General features: G+C 36.9%; 3 long non-coding RNA genes across 5 annotated transcripts; 2 read left to right on the top strand and 1 right to left on the bottom strand.

Moving 5' to 3' along the window:
* The first annotated feature begins 537 nt into the window (after positions 1–537).
* On the top strand, positions 538–12863 carry LOC124404204. 3 transcript variants are annotated; one of them, XR_006928986.1, is made up of 3 exons: positions 538–596; positions 7378–7495; positions 12681–12863. It is a non-coding gene; the product is annotated as an uncharacterized LOC124404204 (long non-coding RNA). The 3 variants fall into 3 exon arrangements; XR_006928987.1 differs by having other exon boundaries at positions 584–600; XR_006928988.1 differs by lacking the exon at positions 538–596 and adding an exon at positions 7183–7199.
* Positions 7711–9782, bottom strand: LOC124404206. Its single transcript, XR_006928990.1, has 2 exons — positions 9598–9782; positions 7711–7975 (listed from the first exon to the last, which is right to left on the bottom strand). It is a non-coding gene; the product is annotated as an uncharacterized LOC124404206 (long non-coding RNA).
* LOC124404205 lies at positions 8626–9403 on the top strand. The gene is made up of 3 exons (XR_006928989.1): positions 8626–8798; positions 8984–9106; positions 9269–9403. It is a non-coding gene; the product is annotated as an uncharacterized LOC124404205 (long non-coding RNA).
* Positions 12864–13779: the final 916 nt, after the last annotated feature.

Here is a 13779-nt window from a genome sequence, read left to right as displayed (position 1 = left end):
GCAAAAAGTTCACACGAACTCCATAGGCCACTACAAAGGCCATAACTTCGTATTGTAATGGTAATATCAATGTATACTTATTGCATACTTCAGCGTGAACTCAACGCCATGATTCCTTGCAGTAATAAAAAAAATAAGAGAAAAAAATAAACAAAAATTAAACCTAGTAACGTACGTAATTAAATTGGAATAGAGAATTGAAACCAGTTTTATCGCCAGGCGTCACATCGAGAGTATGTAAATAGATAAGCGAACGAAAACCAATACTATCAAAATCACCAAAAATAAAAATTCAGCAAGAAAAAATTTGATGTATTGAAATTTAAGTAAAGATTGGACGAGTATGTAAAAATCTAATAGAAGAGAGTGTTACGGGTGTACGCATTTGCGTGGATTTTATTACGTAACGCAAGGTGTGTTCCTGCTGATGCGCACTTCCAAAACAAAAACCGGATTGGATGAATGAATGTGGGGGGAGGACGCCAGTCGGTATAAAATAAAGCCATCAGATCGTGAATGCATGTGTTCACTTCGCTCCGTCTTTCCCAGATTGCAAGTTTACGTTCCTGCTTAGCGCGAAGTAAAGATTATCTCTAGTGAGTATCCGGAATAAGCTTTATTCGTGATAGGAGAATTTTTAAATTTTTTATTCTGTTTGTTGTAAATAAACTTTTAGGGTAGAAAAATTTATTTTAGTTTTTTTTTTTTTTTTTTCTTCATCCAAGCCATACGATCTGTTCGACGAGACTTGAGACCCTGAAATATTTTTTTTTTTTTTTTCGAATTTTAACCCAAATTTGTATGTTTCAGATATAAAAAGAAGAAAAAATAACACGCACAATGGCTATATCAATGAAGAAAATCTTCATGTCTCTTTTCGTCGTTGCTGTCATACTTGTACTGATTGGAACAGCAGACGCGTGTATTAAGAACCGTGACGGGGTTGGTACAAGAATAAAATTTAATAATTAATGAATAACCAGTTACTCTTATCTTTGTATCGAAATTTTCTCATCATTTGAATGGAGTCATTTTTTTTTTTTTTACGGGGGGGGGGGATTTTATGCGAAAATCGATTCATCACTTGCGTTTTTAACGAAACATTGTTTGATTTCAGTGTCAACCTGACGGAAGTCAGGGCAACTGCTGCAGTGGCTTTTGCCACAAGCAGCCAGGCTGGGTTGCTGGCTACTGCAAATAACTGCTTATATTTATGTTGACCAATTTTAATGTTGTAAACATTATTCGTTGTATTCGACCAGAAAATGTAGGTGTGAAATAAAATTTGATGTTGCAATTATTTGATAGTTATTTTGTATTTAAATAAGTTCAATAATAAATAATATTATGCAAATCACTTGTATATTAATCTGACTTAGGAGCAAATGTTTTTAAAAATTGGACAGATTATTGTAAGTTGAGCAATAATCACGACTCTTTGGATCGAAATTTTATTGTAGCAGATTCTTTTAAACAATTTTTGATTACTCCTCTTTTCTCCCTCTCAATGAGAATTAGTGGATTTTATTTTTTGAGAAAATGTATAAGTAGAAAGAAGTCGAATAATAATATATCCTCGGCTAATATAAATAATCGGGTACTTCAATTTTCAATTTTGAAAAGCTGATATCTAGTATTTAATTTGTGGTAGCATCCATTTCACCATTAATCAACTGCCAAATTTTTGCACAAATAGGCTGCCATTCGGCTTTCTGACGAGCCACAGCTTTTGCGTGGGTTACAAACTATTTCTCAAGACTTCAAAAATAATCCTCCAAATTTCCCTACTTATAGAATAAACGCTGTAACCGCAAAATAATTAATATAAACATCTACACTGGAAAAGTGACTGAAAAATACGTGAATAAGGTTCAATTTTAACCTTCAATATCATATTATTTATTAACTTCAGAATCTCTTTAACGACCTTAATAAAACCATAGATGTTTTGCTCAATTGTGTGAATAATAATAACAATAATAGAAAAACGTCACCATCTAATTTCCAACAATGGAATAAACACCGAACATCTCCGGGCACACATTTTAACGAAGATTTAATCGTGTTTTGGCTTTACGAACGTCACAATACCAATAGATATTCGAAATGGAATCCAATCTCCGCTGAAGGTTTTCCCACACATGATACATTCCGTAGCTTCATTACGATCTTCATGGGAGCAGGTTTGAAAGTTTTTTGATATTTTTTATTTCATTTCGGTTAAGTTTTTGCATATTTCTTTTATTTTCATTTTAATTCTGTTTCGTTTTCGGTTTTTTACCGAAGAAGATGCTTGTATCTCACTTCTTTGCGATTTTCGGGATCGTATTTCAAGACGTTTTTCAGTCTGTCCGAGGCTATCCGATAACCTCTATCCCATATTTTTATTAATAACGATCAAATTATAAATGGAAATCGAATAAACACGGCTATGAACGTGAAGCAATTGTGATGGCCGGTAATATGATTAATAAGTTTACTTATAATACTCACGTTTTTTTACATGAAAACCTTCTTTGAAGTCAAATAAGCGCGTAGAAAAATCTCGTGACGTGACGTGACGTTTACGTTTTTGACTCAAGCGTTGCGTAATTCAAGTGTCCGAGGCTACCAAAAATTCGTCTATCTTTTGTTCATTTTTCAAAACTTAAAATAACATGATTGAGAGGGTAGGGTTCGAAGAAACATATGATAATGAAAAATGCTTGATGGAATTGTGTACCTACGTCGTAATTGCTTGTCGAACGAGTGTGAATTCGAAACGTGAATAATGAGTACAAAAACGGTACTTCGCACTGCATGCAATAAAGGCAATACAATAGGATTAAGAATGTCACCGCGGCAGATGAGCACTTGTGCTATGCTTGCTACACAACAATCACTTAGATAACAAATGTTTTCTTGTTTTGCACTCTGCTATTGTGAATAAGCCACGTGAAAACGCTTGCAAAAACATCTGTGGGATGAAACAGTATGCCAAGTAATTCGATTTCAATAATGTAATTCAGAGTAAGAACAAGAGTCAGAAGAAGAAGAAGAAGAGGAGCCACAATCATGCTATAGCGAAACGTCGCATAACGGAGTATTGAGAAGTTTAAAGTAAATTGATGAATGTTATTTGCTTAACGCACATATGACAATCAGAGGATATCACATAGCGATATAAGCTTTGAACGATATACGAGAATCGATATGCAATTGCAATGCGTTAGAAAAACATTTACTGTGACAAATTGAGGCGATTAATCCACGGTAGTCAACAAAATGTAAAAGAATTGAACGAATGAAATCATTCTCTGATTGTGAGTATAAGTCAGCTGGAAGCTGGCCAATCGAGTCCAAGTACAGTTGGAGGTGAATCGCGAGGCGTTTTGCGTCGCAGTAATAACTACGTTTCTTGTTTGTCAATTTATTTCTTACCTCTCCTCTTGACAGTCACGAATGAACGACGTAATAGTCGACATTTATATCTGTTTGGAAATTGGTTTTCGAGAAATGGTCGATTATTCAAAGTTTTCCTTATTTCTTGTTGCATTCTCTAGTATCAAATAATTTTGAGGCAAAGCGTTCTTTACATCCTAATATCATGAATAATTCACTGTCAAACTCGAAGCTCTGCATGCAGGCTGACAGCTGGAAGAGTCTTTTGCAAAGTCACAATATCAACTCAGGATGTTTCCAAAATTTGTATATATTTCAAATATGAAATGTATAACCAACAACACGATGTACAAAATCCTTGAAATATTTCGCCTAGGATCGCATCGGCAACGTTGATTTTTTTTCAGATGCTGAGCTTGTCGAATCACATCGAGATGAGATCCGAGCTCCAAGAGCGATGTAAGCCACGTCGGAAGTAGACTTCGTTTTTTATGGCGGAAGAATAATTTGCTAGACGAGCTAATATCCGGTCTGAATAAGAAACGTAAAGTTGTACATGACATGTAATATACAAGGTGTCAAAATAGTATGGGGACGGCTGAATATTTTCTCAGGTAAGATATTTTTCAAGAAGGTCAAGGTCGTTCTTGCAGAAACTTTCAACGAAGAATTCAATCGTGACCTTGATTTCGACCTGGACGATAACGTTCAGGGTTATTTCAAAGTCAACCTTTTTTTTCAAACGGAGACTCCCTCTTCTTGACATCAATAAATTCCCTAAAGAAATAATTCGTCATCGACATTATTGCGGAGAGTTTCACTCAATAAATTGTGCAGAACTACAAAGTTCAACAACGAATCTACAGCTTCTCTTCCCGAGACTATGGCTATAGCCATCGGTGTGTGAATTCGAATGTAGGCATTTGTACACATGTTAACATGTTTTCTAACTACAACGATTATTAAACAATTAAGCTAATGTCATATTTGTGCATTTTCTTGTACTACCGTTTAGGTCGGTAAATTAACATTCTATTTTAATAATTAATGATTGACTTTAAGTACTAATTTTGTCGTTAATATTCTTAGTGACTTCGTTGACTGAAGAATATATTATCAGTCAACGGTGACTTCTAATTGGAATGCAAGAATAGCATGTTTATTGCGGAATTCTCAATTATCTTATTTCGATATTTTTTTCAACCAAATGCTTATCTACCTACAAATTCAAGTCAATACAACCCACAGGATATACGAATTATTGGTTCAATCACGTGAAAAAATCACTTTCAAATAACGATTTGTTTTGATTTCGTGAATTAATTAAATTCTTATTCTTCGACTAATTCATGCGATGAAATCATTGGAATGTTCGTATGCTGATCCGACTGACTTTTGATCGGTAAAAATTAACTACTTGGACTAGAGAACTGTTACATTGACTATGAATAATTCCGATTGATATACCAGAATAGCCGGATTAGCCGGTTGGATAAGGTATTCGTAATCATCTTGTTCTGACCGCTACTCATGAGGGATAAACGAAATCTTTTTCGAACCAAATGGTTACCTACCGCCATTCGACTTATATTCACACGGTATTCTGTAATTTCGTATCGATTAGTTATCATGGCCGGTTACCGTTCAACGAAACATATTGAATAGTCTGCTGCTTTTCTGTGTTGGTGTAGTCGCTGTTCTGTAATTATCTACGTACAGTTGCAATCAGTTTCTCATGAACTCGTACCTGCACGCAGTTGGCATCAGAATTTCTTGCAAAGTCAACTCACACTCTTATCAATGCCCAGTTACTGCTATCAGGATATCACAGCCATTCTTGCCTAGGTGGAATTACCGGCAGAGCCTACGCTGCACTCGTTTCGAGGTTTGTTACCAACGGAATGTCTCACACACTTTTGTCGTTGGTTCTTATGAATATATCATACAATACAAGATCATATTTTTATACATACAATCCGTGAGGTACGGTATGTATATGGTTTTCCAACCCATATTGTACCTGGAGGATCCTTATTTTGATAAATGATAGCACGTGCATTTTACCTTTTACTGTTGCAGCTGCAATGAAAATGAAAATCCACAAACCTTGATAGAATTTCCAGACTGAACAAAGAACTTGTAAGAACAAACGACGCTAGCTGCTGAAAGCAGGACTTTTTCCAACCTTTTTAGTAGGGTTCGATGCAGTTTGCATTGCGTAGAATGCTCGTTGTATGAATGCGTCACTGACAAGATGCTACCATTTCGAGGTAGCGCAGTGACCAGGTACTCAATACCAGAGGTGAAGAAGAAGAAGTATCTCGCGTTTCTTGCAAGCATCAAAGTTCACAGTTCCTTTCGAATCCCTAATTCTACCTACGCATTGACAGCGGATCGGGCAAGGTCGGTAGTTATTCCATGTCAACAGCCAAAAATTCCCAATACAAAACTGCTATGTCCTTTGTCCAAAAATTTGAAAACTCAAGCTTACCGAAACTTCATAGTCAATCTGGAGCCATAAGCCATAGAGCAGGTCGATAGAAGACTTGAGACATCGGAGAGTCGCTGGTGTTCCTGTACATTGCAGAAGGTGGTGTCAGTTGACCACACGAAGGCATCGATCGCCAGAGGTTGTAATCATCCGATTGACACGATCCATATCATAATCAATTGCTCGGCGCATCGATTGCAACTCGGAGTTGAAATCGGCAATGCAATATATTTTTATTGTTTACATTCAGTTACATGCTGCACCCGTCGCGAGGGTCAACAGTGCAACACGTTGTCAGTGTTTATAATCGGTCAGACACTACACCCGTTTCTCGTATCAACAGTGCCATGCGATTCCAATGTTTTCGAGATCCTGAAATGACTTTGAAGTCAGTAGTCGCATTAACCTTGTTGTGTCAGAGCATTATACAGATATCAGTAATCTGTGCCGCAATGACAACGTTGTCAACCCATTAATTAGATTAGTAAAAACTAATCAAGGAATGACGGTGTTCACGCATCGTTGATCAGCCTCACCAATTGTATTTGTTGAATCAGAACTTGCAGTGTAAACAGGGTCAAAGCTCATCAAAGCTGATTTTTGATGGACAGATACGAACGAAGATTTTTTATCACCATCTTGATGTGTAAACTAAACACGTCCCAAAAACAGATAGAAAAGAGCAAAACGCTCGAGGAAGAAAGCGAATGACCTATGAAGAAGGAAATTAATCTATCAACTGGGAAAAATGCAATCGCTTATTCGGGAAAATTAAAATGAAAAAAAAGTACACGTTTACCGTAGAAACAACGATTTACTTTCGATGCAACAAGAAGTTCATACTAAACGGGCGATGGAAATCTTTTATGCCCATCTGATTGTAAAATCCTGCAAGTTTCAAATTTTGTCATCGAATCATTTCTGAAATCATCGCAGGAATTTGTCGTATAGATCGACAGACAGACCAATATCCGCACTACCTTTTTTCTGAAAACCTGTTTTTTGGATTCCAAATGTTCAAAAACCTACAGATTCGTAGAAAATGGAAGTTATTTTTTACCGAAACAAATACTTTTCTTGCTTTACCAAAGGCGTTGAAAGGTAAAAATACATTCGAACAAGTAAACATTGGCATTGTAGATAAAAATCACGGAGATGGGAGTGCAACGTGTGTACGTACGTGTGGGAGCGAGGGGTGAAGCACGAGATCCTATAAAGTCTTCACATTCCGAATGCGTGCATTCAGTTCGCTTCGTTTTTCCCAACACATCACACTGACTTTGCAAGTCTACATCCCTTGCTAACCGCGAAGAAAAAATCATCTCTAGTGAGTATCCGAAATAAACCTTAGTGCTAGCATTTGATGTTTTTTATTATCTATTTCTCATTCTACATTTTCAGAGCAAAATTATTATATTTTGTTGTCAACCGTACGACTTGTTCGACGAGCCTATAAGCCTTGGAATAAATAAAAAAAAAGTTTAATTTGAATTAGCATATTTCAGATAAAAAACACGCACAATGGCTATATCAATGAAGAAAATCTTGATGTCTCTTTTCGTCGTTGCTGTCATGCTTGTACTCATTGGAACAGCAGACGCGTGTATTCATAACCGTGATGGGGTTGGTACAAATATAAAATTCAATAATTAATAAACAATCAGCTATTCCTATCCTCGAATAGAAATTTTCACGTGTTCTGATTCAATTATTCTCATTGTTGAAATTGCGGTGAAAATCGCAAATCTTCCTAACGAAACATCGTTTGGTTTCAGTGTCAACCTGATGGAAGTCAGGGCCGTTGCTGCAGCGGCTATTGCTACAAGGAATCAGGTTGGGTCGCTGGCTACTGCCGCAACCGCTAACTGTTTTTATTCGTGCTTGCTTGTTTCAATATTGTGTAAATTATTTGTTGTATCTGATCAACAAATGGAGGTGTAAAATAAAATTTGATATTTCAATTTTTCAAGAGTTATTTGGTGTATAAATAATTGCAAGAACGAATAATGAAGTAAGATTCGTTTGGGTATTTATGTGACTTGAGAGGAATTGTTTTCCACAATTAGAAATTAAGACTAATGTGAGTTGAACCATCAACACAACCTTTTGTAGGGGAATTTTATCATTTGTCTTCCTGAAGAATTACAGCGTTCACGCGAGTCTTAAACGTTTTTTTTTAGCAGTCATGAATGATTCTGCCCTCAATCACACATGTAGATCGTTTGAGACTCAGTCAAAATTTTCCGCTCAAATGTCTTCGAAACCCAAAGAGGTTAGCAGCGGGCTTATTAAAAAAACATAGTATAGTCAATTCCAAAGACAATTGGAGCATGTAGCAGAAGTGCTGAGGAGTAATCACGAATTATTTTAGAATTGTCAGAAGCTTTAAAGAAACAGAAAGGAGGGCTGGACATAAATAATCCACGTGTGTGACGGAGGGTTAAATATACAGAAAAAGTACCTGAAATTCATACAACGACTTTCAGAAATTGAAAGATTAGTCTCGCATAAATCTACTACGGCACACTTATCATTTAGGTCTTGAAATGTCAATTTTCCACTGCAGAATAAAGTGTTGAATTTTTTTGAAAATCGGCAAAACTCGTTTCTTTTAATTTTGCTAAGCCTACGACATACGTAATTGCAAACGAGGCACACGATGGAAGAAAACGCTTTATCAAATTAAGTGCGTCGTAACTAGCTTAGCCACCGACCGAGTAGATAAAAATTAAGTAGATGGGAGGGCAATGAAAGCACAAACGTATGGGAGCGAGGGGTGGAGGACGAGATTCGAAGCCTGTACGCCAGTCGGTGCAAAGCCTTTAAATTCTGAACACCTGTATTCATTTCGCTTCGTTTTTCGCAATACATCACGCTGACTGCAAGTTTACGTCTCTTGGTAACCGCGAAGAAGAAATTGTCTCTAGTTAGTATCCGAAATGCGCCTTAGTATCAGCATTTTGAAGTATTTTATTCTTTATTACTCCTCATTCTTTACTTTTAGAGTAAAATTATCGAATTTTTTTTTCTTAACAATCGTAGAACTTGTTCGACGAGCCTTAAAACCTTGGAATAATTTGAAAAAATTCAAATTTCATTTACGTATTTCAGGTAAGAAAAACACGCACAATGGCTGTATTAATGAAGAAAATTTTGATTTCTGTTTTCATCGTTGCCGTCATTCTCGTATTCATTAGAACAACAGACGCAGGGTGTATTGCTAACGGTGATAGGGTTAGTACAAATATAAAATTGAATACTTGATAAATAAGCAACTATTCTTGTCTTCTTATAAAATTTTTCTCATGGTTCGAATTCGATTATTCATTTCCTTGAAATTACTGTGAAAGAATAACTCATCACTTGTGTTCTTGACGAAAGATCGTTTGATTTCAGTGTCAACCTAATCGACCTCAAGGTGTTTGCTGCAGTGGCCATTGCTACAAGCGGCTAGGCTGGGCCGTTGGCCGCTGTGTCAAGGGTTAAATGTTTTTATTTGCCTTCGCTGATATAATTTTCATTATTGTAAAAATCGTTCGTTGTATACGCTCAACAAATGTGGGTGTAAAATAAAATTTAACGTTTTAATTTTTCCATAGTTATTTGGTATATAAATGATGCTGGGTACAAATAATAAACAAAAATCGTTTGGGTATTTATGTGACTTGAGAGGAATTGTATTTCACTATTGGAAAAATTAATGTGAGTCAAAAAGTCAAATCAACTTCTCGAAGGAAAATTTTATTGTCGCAGAATACCTTCCACCAATTTTCATTTTCTCCTCTTTTCCCTCTCAACGAGTATTATTAATGAGATTAATTTTATCTGAAATTATGAAAATAGAAAGGAGTAAAAAACTAACATATCCTCGGCTAAAGAAGAAAATCGGTATATAGAATAAACTCAGTAAGCTCGAAATAATTAAATACAGAAAAAGTACCTGAAATTCTGGTTGGCTGAGGTTGAACTCCATTTTGCAAAACCTAAGATATGTAATTGAAAGAATGGGGAACAGAGAACCACACGATAATAAAACACTTGATAAAATCTCGTACGTCGTAACTTGCTTATCGAACGACTATGAATTCAATCTATGAACAATGAGCACGATAACCATACTGCATACAGCATGCAAGAAGATATTTGTAATCAGCTGATCATTGATCGAACGTATCCACAGAAGGTATCCAAACCATGTTTAAATTTAATTTGCCTTAGAGTTACCGTCAAGGTCCAAATGTACCTCCAACCTAAATACATATTTGAACGAAAAATTTCACGTTCTATCGATTACCGATGTCAAAAAAGGGGGTTTCCATTTCAAAACAAGGTTGAAATAACCTCGAAGGTCATCGTCAAGGTAAAAATTAAGTCGCCATTGAATTTCTGAGGAAATATTCGGCCGTCCCGTTACTTTTGTGACACCCTGTATAACGAGTAGAACCAGTTCACTCTGATTGTCGAGGTATCAATCATTATCCTACAACTTTTTCTGTCACAGGAAATTATTAACGCTTTATACACAATAAGCAACCGAAATCGTTGGAAATAATTGATTCGCATCACACGATTACATGTAGACTTGACTTGGTACGCAATATACGTTGTACTGCGATCAATGTAAATCACATAAGTGATCCAACTCCAAAGAAAAATTGCGTCACTTCAACTATACCGTAGTTTTCTAAATACAACGGATACTTTCGATTATTGAAGAGTTGAACTAATATCATGCCATTCGAATAATATTCGTATGCTCTTCGGTAATTTTGTATCGATTAATTATTGTAGTTGGTTACCGTTCAACGAAACATATTAAATAGTCTGCTGCTTTTCTGTGTTGGCGTAGTCGCTGTACTGTAATTATCTACATGCAGTTGCCATCAGTTTCTCATAAACTCGTACCTGCGTCCAGTTCGTATGAGAATTTTTCACAAAGTCAACTCACACTCTTATCAATGCCCAGTTATTGCTATCAGGATATCACAGCCATTCTTGTCTAGGTGGAATTACCGGTAGAACCTACGCTGCACTCGTTTCGTCACTGACAAGATGCTACCATTTCGAGGTAGTGCAGTGACCAGGTCCTCAATACCAGAGGTGACAGCGGATCGGTCAAGGTCGGTAGTTATTCCATGTTAACAGACAAAAATTCCCGATACAAAACTGCTATGTCCTTTGTCCAAAAATTTGAAAATTCAAACTTACGGAAACTTCACACTCAATCTGGAACCTTGAGCCACAGAGCAGATCGGTAAAAGACTTGTGACGTAGGACAGCCGGTGGTGTTCCCGCACATTGCAGAAGGTGGTGTCAGTTGACCACACGAAGGCATCGATCGCCAGAGGTTGTAATCATCCGATTGACACGATCCATATCATAATCAATTGCTCGGCGCATCGATTGCAACTCGGAGTTGAAATCGGCAATGCAATATATTTTTATTGTTTACATTCAGTTACATGCTGCACCCGTCGCGAGGGTCAACAGTGCAACACGTTGTCAGTGTTTACAATCGGTCAGACACTACACCCGTTTCTCGTGTCAACAGTGCCATGCGATTCCAATGTTTTCGAGATCCTGAAATGACTTTGAAGTCAGTAGTCGCATTAATCTTGTTGTGTCAGAGCATTATACAGATATCAGTAATCTGTGCCGCAATGACAACGTTGTCAACCCATTAATTAGATTAGTAAAAACTAATCAAGGAATGACGGTGTTCACGCATCGTTGATCAGCCTCACCAATTGTATTTGTTGAATCAGAACTTGCAGTGTAAACAGGGTCAAAGCTCAGCAATGCTGATTTTCGGTAGAGAGAAAATGGATTTATTTCCGATGCAACCGGAAGTTCAAACGAAACAGGAGATGGCAATCTTTGATGCCCATCTGATTGTAAGATCCTGCAAATTTCAAATTTTGTCATTGAATCGGAAATCATCGCAGGAGTTTGTCGGATAGACCGACAGACAGACAGACCAATACTTAGACTGACCTTTTCTAAAAACCTGTTTTTTGGATTCTAGATATTCGAAAACGTGTGGATTCGTAAAAAATAGAGAAAGTGCTTGCGGACCGAAAGCAATACTTTTTTTTCCATAACCAAAGGCGATAAAGAGTAAAAATACATTCGAACACGTAAACATTGGCCGAGTAGATAAAAATTACATAGATGGAAATGCAATGTGTGTACGTACGTGTGGGAGCGAGGGGTGAAGTATGACATCCTATAAAGTCTTCACATTCCGAATGCGTGCATTCAGTTCGTTTCGTTTTTCTCAATACATCATACTGACTTTGCAAGTCTACGTCCCTTGCTAACCACGACGAAAAAATCATCTCTAGTGAGTATCCGAAATAAACCTAAGTGCTAGCATTTTGAAGTTTTTTTATTATATTTTTCTCATTTTTTAGTTTTATAGCAAAATTATTATTTTTACTTATCAACCGTACGAGTTGTTTAACGAGCCTAGAAACCTTGGATTAAATTTAAAAAAAAGTTTAATTTGAATTTGCGTATTTCAGATAAAAAACACACACGCACAATGGCTTTAACAATGAGAAAACTCTTGATATCTCTTTTCCTCGTTGCTGTCATGCTGGTACTCATTGGGACAGCACACGCGTGTATTCGTAACCGCGACGGGGTTGGTACAGATATAAAATTTAATAATTAATTAATATGCAGCTATTCTTATCTTCTTATAGACATTTTTTCATGGTCTGAATTCGATTATTCTCTTGCTTGAAATTACTGTGAAAATACAATTAAACATTTGCGTTCTTAACGAAACATCTTTCGATTTCAGTGTCAACCTGATGGAAGTCAGGGCAATTGCTGCAGTGGTTATTGCCACAAGGAGCCCGGCTGGGTCGCTGGCTACTGTCGCAACCGCTAACTGTTTTTATTCGTGTTTGCTAATTACAATATTGTTAAAAATATTCGTTGTATCTGATCAACCAATGTAGGTGTAAAATAAAATTTGACATTTTAATTTTTCCAGAGTTATTTGGTATATAAATGATCGCAAGAACAAAAAAGAAAGTAAGATTCATTTGGGTATTTATGTGACTTGAAAGGAATTGTTTTCCACAATCAGAAAGACTAATGAGAGTTAAACCATCAACACAACTTTTTGTAGGGGATTTTTATGTAGCAGAATGCCTTTCAACAATTTTCGTTTTCTCCTCTTCTCCCTCTTAACGAGTATTAATAAGATTGATCTTTCGAGAAATTTAAAAAAAGAAAGGAGTGAAAAACTAATACGTCGTCGGCTACAAAAGAATATCTCAATTTGAAACAGCGGACATCTCACTTTTGTGTGACTACCGAGTTTGTTTGGTTATTTGTCTAGAGTTCGATTCCAAAGCTAATCGGGATCGGATGAGTGAGTGAGAGGGTGAATAAATAAAGTCCACAATTTCGCGAGAGATAAAAGAGCGGTTGCTTCAGCACAAAAACCCTCACGGTTTAGACAGAAAAGCCGAAGCAAATACTGTATTTATTCAACAAAAACCAGTTCGGCAGGCTATAAAGTAATAAATTGGCCGGCGCGTTCCTTATTAAACAAATTAATCTAAATTGAATGATCATTCAATAACCATAATCTAACCTGCCAAGTATCTACAACTCATCAACACGCCGCACTTCCGACTGTTACGTGAAAATGGGTTCATGGGGAGCGTCCAAAATGGCTCACGCCCGTGCAAACAGCGGTTCCGACGTCTCGAGGATCCAACGCTGTTGTGCTCGGGCGACAAGTGTGTCGCCGCGTCGAGGCTCCCTCTAGGAACGAGCACCTTGGGTCACCAAAAGGTGGACCCCGTTCCCATAACCAGCCCTAAAAACGCGATCCTCAAAACTACGTGAGATGGAAATAACTCGACACCCGACCGAGCGCGGGAAGA

This window comes from Diprion similis, chromosome 3, assembly GCF_021155765.1.
Source record: "Diprion similis isolate iyDipSimi1 chromosome 3, iyDipSimi1.1, whole genome shotgun sequence".
NCBI classification, from domain to species: Eukaryota; Metazoa; Arthropoda; class Insecta; order Hymenoptera; family Diprionidae; genus Diprion; species Diprion similis.
The sequence above is the reverse complement of the archived record's forward strand: the minus strand, read 5'-3'. Positions and strand labels throughout refer to the sequence as shown.